Source organism: Mastomys coucha, unplaced genomic scaffold, assembly GCF_008632895.1.
Source record: "Mastomys coucha isolate ucsf_1 unplaced genomic scaffold, UCSF_Mcou_1 pScaffold18, whole genome shotgun sequence".
In the NCBI taxonomy this organism is placed as follows: Eukaryota; Metazoa; Chordata; class Mammalia; order Rodentia; family Muridae; genus Mastomys; species Mastomys coucha.
The window spans coordinates 62,791,477-62,797,162 of NW_022196900.1; positions in this window are offsets into that span (position 1 = coordinate 62,791,477).

Genomic DNA, 5,686 nt, shown 5'->3' on the forward strand with positions numbered 1-5,686 from the left:
GTTTTTTGGAGGGGAAACTGGGAATGGAGAAATTTACATGTAAATAAAGAAAATAAAAAAAATAATAATAAAAAAAGAAAGACCTTGATTTGAAGATGGGTTTAGAGGCTAAGTAGCCTTGAAGAAGTTATTCAACTTGCTGATCTTTATTGAGATCTATGTTTATAAATATCAAAGAAGGGTTGGAAGTAGGAATGTTGCTCAAAGAATGAGGAGTTCTATAGGCTCTGTGGGTTAACTTACTACTATTATTTCGTGAAATAGACTTGGTTTTAAACTGCCTTGTAAATTCATTTCTCTATACCCATATATCAGTGTAGCCCTCAGATCTGATCAGAGAAATTTCTTTGTGCAGTGGATGGTGGTGAATGCAGAAACTCACAATTTGTCAAAGAACAGAGAATATGTGTGTGTAGAGTACTTAGCCACAACAGAACACCTGTATCACACCTTTCTTCTCAAGGACCAGGGACCACTGAAAAAGAGGAGACAAAAAGATTATCAAAGCCAAAAGTAAGAGAGGACCAGTGGAGCCATGTGCTCTGGATAAGCAGAGCTTATGAAGTCACAGCAGCCAAGGAAAAGACCTGCTCAGGTTCAAGGCAGTCAACGTTCTAGCAGGGAGGTTGAAGGGGCTTATGCTCTACCCACTTTGCCTGAGGAGTACTAACAGTTGAAGGCCTCTGGTGTAGGGAGGGTCAGTTTTCCTTTATGTGTGGCCCTTGGTAGGTTGACTGTGCTTCTGTGGATGGCTCCACACTCATGAGTATATGGGCAGCAGGAGTCAGCCTTGATGGGACATGGAAAAGAAGGAAGGGGAGAAAAAAGAGGACATGCCAAAAGGCTAAAGAAGCATCTACAAGTTGGCTGTCCACTGCTTTTCTGATTGCCTATGGATATTTACACATACAAATGCTTAGTATAAGATTATATCAGATCTTTATGATCCCCACCAGAAAACAAACTTCAAGTGTCTATGAGGAGAAACTCTTTTTTCTTCATCCTTTTCCTCCTTCTTCAGTTCTAGACTTTCCCACCCATACCATACTCATTCATCCCCCAACTACAGGCTCCTAATGGCAACCTTATATGTTGTCACAGAGCAGATGCCCATAAAAGCTTACAATATAGAGGAGGGGCTAGATGTTTGTTGTTTTTTCCTTTTCAGGCAGATTTGAGACCCTGATCCCATAGAAACTTCTAGAAACTCATAATGAGGAGATCTTGCCTTTTATAAGTGGTAAGAGGTGTATGTCCTGTGGATCAAGACCCACAGCCAAATGGTCTTGAAATTTCTACACAGATTGTCAGCCAAAATCTGCAAGTAGCCAGGTTGCTGAGCCCTGCAAGGGGAATTTGAGGACAGTGTATAAGTAAGCACGGGGACTCCTTCATGGTTGCCAGGGATCTAGCACTGTGGAGTGCATGCTCTGGGCTCTCTCCTGCTTGACACCCAGATATACTATGAAAACTGGGGCCTAACCGAAGCCTACAGATGAAGGCAGGTTATATTAGGCATGGGAAGAGAAGATGGAAATAAGTTGACTCTACTGGTTCAAAGCCTTTGATTGACAGTTGGCTGTGATGTCAGGCATCATGGCTCTCCTGCCTTGGAATTTGCCTTTATAGAGACTCAGTGAAGACAATTAGCTCCATCCAAAGGAATCAAAAACCATTTAGAAGCTTCAGTGAAAGAGCTTGTGCAATCCTTTGTGAGGTCAGGCCTTTTCCCCCCTTGGTTTTTCTCTGTGGATTGGGTGCTCTACAGACATATATAGAATGCTGAGTTTCACTCTGGAGGACCACTGTTAGAATGGTACACAATGTGCTCAGTGGACAGCTTCGCACTGCAGAATGGATCTTCCATGTGGAGCCAGGGTCCTTCATCATTTAATACTGCTGCCTCTGATACGCCCTTCTGCATCCCCAGTGTCCATCATCACAGCCTGCTAGCCTATGTCCTTCTCTTGGGTGGCCCACCCTGATGCACACTTCCCACTACTCCTTCTTCAGGACTTGGGATTGATCAGTGTTGTTTAACCTCCTCCTCCTATTTGTCGGAAAATACTTGCAGAAACCACACCTCACCCCAAAATGCTGTTTGATGATTCCCAGGATCTGCATATGCTTCTCTCTCCATCTGGAAAGATTTTCCCCACTCCCCTTCTCTGGTTAACTTTCCAACATCTCTTAAGACTTAGCTCCAGCCCGAGGAAAGGACATCAGCTGTGTGGGTGCTTCACCAGTGCAATGCAAGCATGCTACTTGGAATGGAGCCAAGGGATCCTACTTCTCTACAGGAACAAATAAGTCTCTCCTGGGAAACATTGTTGTTGATAACCACTTCCTGGATCCCTTGCTAGGAGGGGTCTGAATCTGTGACAATGGTTTTCCTCCACCTCCCACATTCTACCTCTAGATTCTAAGTTTCGCAAGCATAGAGGCCATGCTCATTCATCTTTTAGGTTTTTGGTATCTAGCCCAGGCCCCTGGTGCAGTGGTTACTAAATAAATATTGAGCAATAAACAATAGGACTGATATAGATGGTTTCTGCTCTCAGACACTGCCTCATTGTGAGTGAATTTTTCTCTTCTTTTTTCACTTGACATGGAACTCTATATGCATTTACAGATTGACTACAGGGACTCAATCAAGAATTATTATTTGATTTGTAAAACAAGATAGCTTTGTAAGAAAGGGTGACCTTGGGAATGGCAGTTCTTCCAAAGTCAGTTTTCTAATCTGACAAATGGGCATTAAAAAGTCTTGGCTGTTGTCTCATAGGTAGGTACTTGACAAGGACTCAGGTTATTTAGAAAATAGGAAGATGGCCTTGGGAAATAAAAGTGAGGGAGTGGGTCAAGCAAGGAAAAAAAAAGATTTAATAATGGGCTTCTTTGGACCAGATGGGCCTAACCCTGCTATAGGCCCTCTGAGGAGCTCTGTAGGATGGGCATCATATACTGTCTAGAGATGAACTGAAGCTTAACAGCTGCCCTCCTCCCCTATTGGTTTAAGTCTAGTTGTGGAGGATTGACTTTCCCTTTGTTCTGTAAGCAAGCAAACACTGCTTTCCTCTCCCAAACCTGGGATAATGGCGACAACCCAGCAGAGGAACAGTATCACACACAGACTTGGGGTACTATTAGTGTGCTGGAAAACAAAGGCTAGAGCTGCAGGTGGGCTCCAAGGTGAGCCACAGAGGAAAGGACTGTCTGCAGAGAGTGTATCTGTCTACCAAATGGGCCATCCTATCAAACGGTTTCCTTAGAAAGTAAGATGATTTGCCTAACGTGTGATATAGTACCAGGGATATGAAGTACGACATCACCTTACATTTCAGCAATGCCCCAGCCCTTACCAAAGAAACTTCCTACCCCTTCTAGCCCTGTCTTTCAACCTCTGTCCTTCCACTGCAGACTTCCATTGTTGAATTAGCCTCATCAAACCCAGCTTGCTTTGTTCCTGAAGGATCCTGGAGGAGCCCACAGAGCACTGGTGATGCTCATTATTTCTCCAGGAGAATCGGAGACCTTCAGTAATGAGGGCTCACTCTGGCATGTCTTTTCTTCCCTGTCAGGGAGCCAGTGCCACCTTTCTCACCCTGTCACCAACTTGGGGAGCCTGACCATGGAGCGGGTGCATGGGAGAGCTGATTTTCTTCTCCACAAGGAGCATGCTACAGTGGGGGGCCTCCTGTCACAGCTACACACCAAGAGGTGCCTGGGAATGCAGAGAGCCCCTCATTATGAAGCTTCTCTGACCTGTCAGCTCCACAGCCAGGACACCTCAGACTTGGCCTCATAATGAGCTTTTTTTGGTGTGGCTCCTTGCAGGCTTTCTTTACACATTGAGGATCTGGACACATTTCCATTATCAGGACCAGTTTTAGTTTAGTTGCCTACAACTAACTTCTGCAAACGGTGAGACTAGGGGATGCACTGACCTACTTGATAGAACTCCCCAGTAATGATGATGCCTTGATCTTCATTTGAAGAAGGGGTGTCTTAAATATTCATAGGGTTTGAGCCAATGACTTTATTTCTTGGCATGCTTTGTAAGGAATATAAAACGCTTTTCTGATAGAGATGCTTGTCCTAAAATTACTTGTACGTGGAGTGGTGAACAACAATAAAGAGGGCAGTGACCAAATCTTATGTAATCATTTGGAAAAATCATACTAGCATAATGTTCAGATAAAAATAGAGATTTTAATATTAAACTGCAGCACAATCATCCCGGTGAAAATGAGCAAAATAAAAATAGCCTATAAAATGTTCTATCAATGGTTGTAATTTTACAGATTCTTTTTTTTTCCTCTGGTCTTCCATGTCTTTTTATGTTAAGCACACACTTCAGCTCAGACGACACTTCTTTTTCAATGTTATCTAAAATGTGCATCTAGAAATTAAGTAAATGCTGTCTTTGCAATTGATAAAAATACATGTGGCCATCCAGTCTCTCTGGGCTGGTGTCCTGAGCAGACCTTGGGCTCAAGTTCCATAGCCAGTCCCACAACACCCAGAGGAAGCTCAACTCCCAGGTGCTCTGACACACCCAGGATCAGAGGTGTGGAGGACGCAACATCTGTCCCAACACTGGGAGTAACTGGGACCAGCAGGTCCAGGCACACGAGAACTCTGCCAGCCCAGTGACTCAGGTTCCTTCTGGTCTCTCTGGGCTGGTGTCCCAAGCAGACCTTGGGCGCAAGCTCTGCAGCCAGTCCCAAAACACACAGAGGAAGTTGCACTCCCAGGTGCTCTAACAAGCCCAGGATCACAGTATACCAGAATCACAGGATCACAGAGACAGCTTGACTCTAAGGAGTTCTGACACAACTAGGATCACAGAAAGGACAGTCTCCAGTCAGATTTAGCAAGGTCAGGTAGCACTAGAGATAACCAGATGGCACGGGGCAAGTGTAAGAAAATAAACAACACAAACCAAGGTTACTTGACACCATCAGAACCCAATACTCCCACCATACCAAGTCCTAGACACACCATCACACCAGAAAAGCAAGATTCAGATCTAAAATCACTTCTCATGATGATGACACAGGACTTTAAGAAAGACATAAATAGCACCCTCAAAGAAATACAGGAGAACACAGGTAAACAGATAGAAGCCCTTAAAGAGGAAACACAAAAATCCCTTAAAGAACTATAGGAAAACACAATCAAACAGGTGAAGGAAATTAGCAAAGCCATCCAGAATCTAAAATTGGAAATAGAAACAATAAAGAAATCAGAAAGTGAGACAACCCTGGCCATACAAAACTTGGAAACAAATCAGGAGTCATAGATGCAAACATCACCAACAGAATAGAAGAAATAGAAGAGAGAATCTCAGGGGCAGAAGACATTGATACAACAGTCAAAGAAAATGCAAAAAGCAAAAAGCTCCTAACCCAAAACATCCAGGAAATCCAGGACGCAACGAGAAGACCAAACCTAAGGATAATAGGTATAGAAGAGAGTGAAGATTCCCAATGTAATGGGCCAGTAAATATCTTCAACAAAATTATAGAAGAAAACTTCCCTAACCTAAAGAAAGAGATGCCCAAGAAGCCTACAGAACTCCAAATAGACCAGACCAGAAAAAAAATTCGTCCTGCCACATAATAATAAAAACACCAAATGCACTAAACAAAGAAAGAATTTTAAAAGCAGCAAGGGAAAAAGG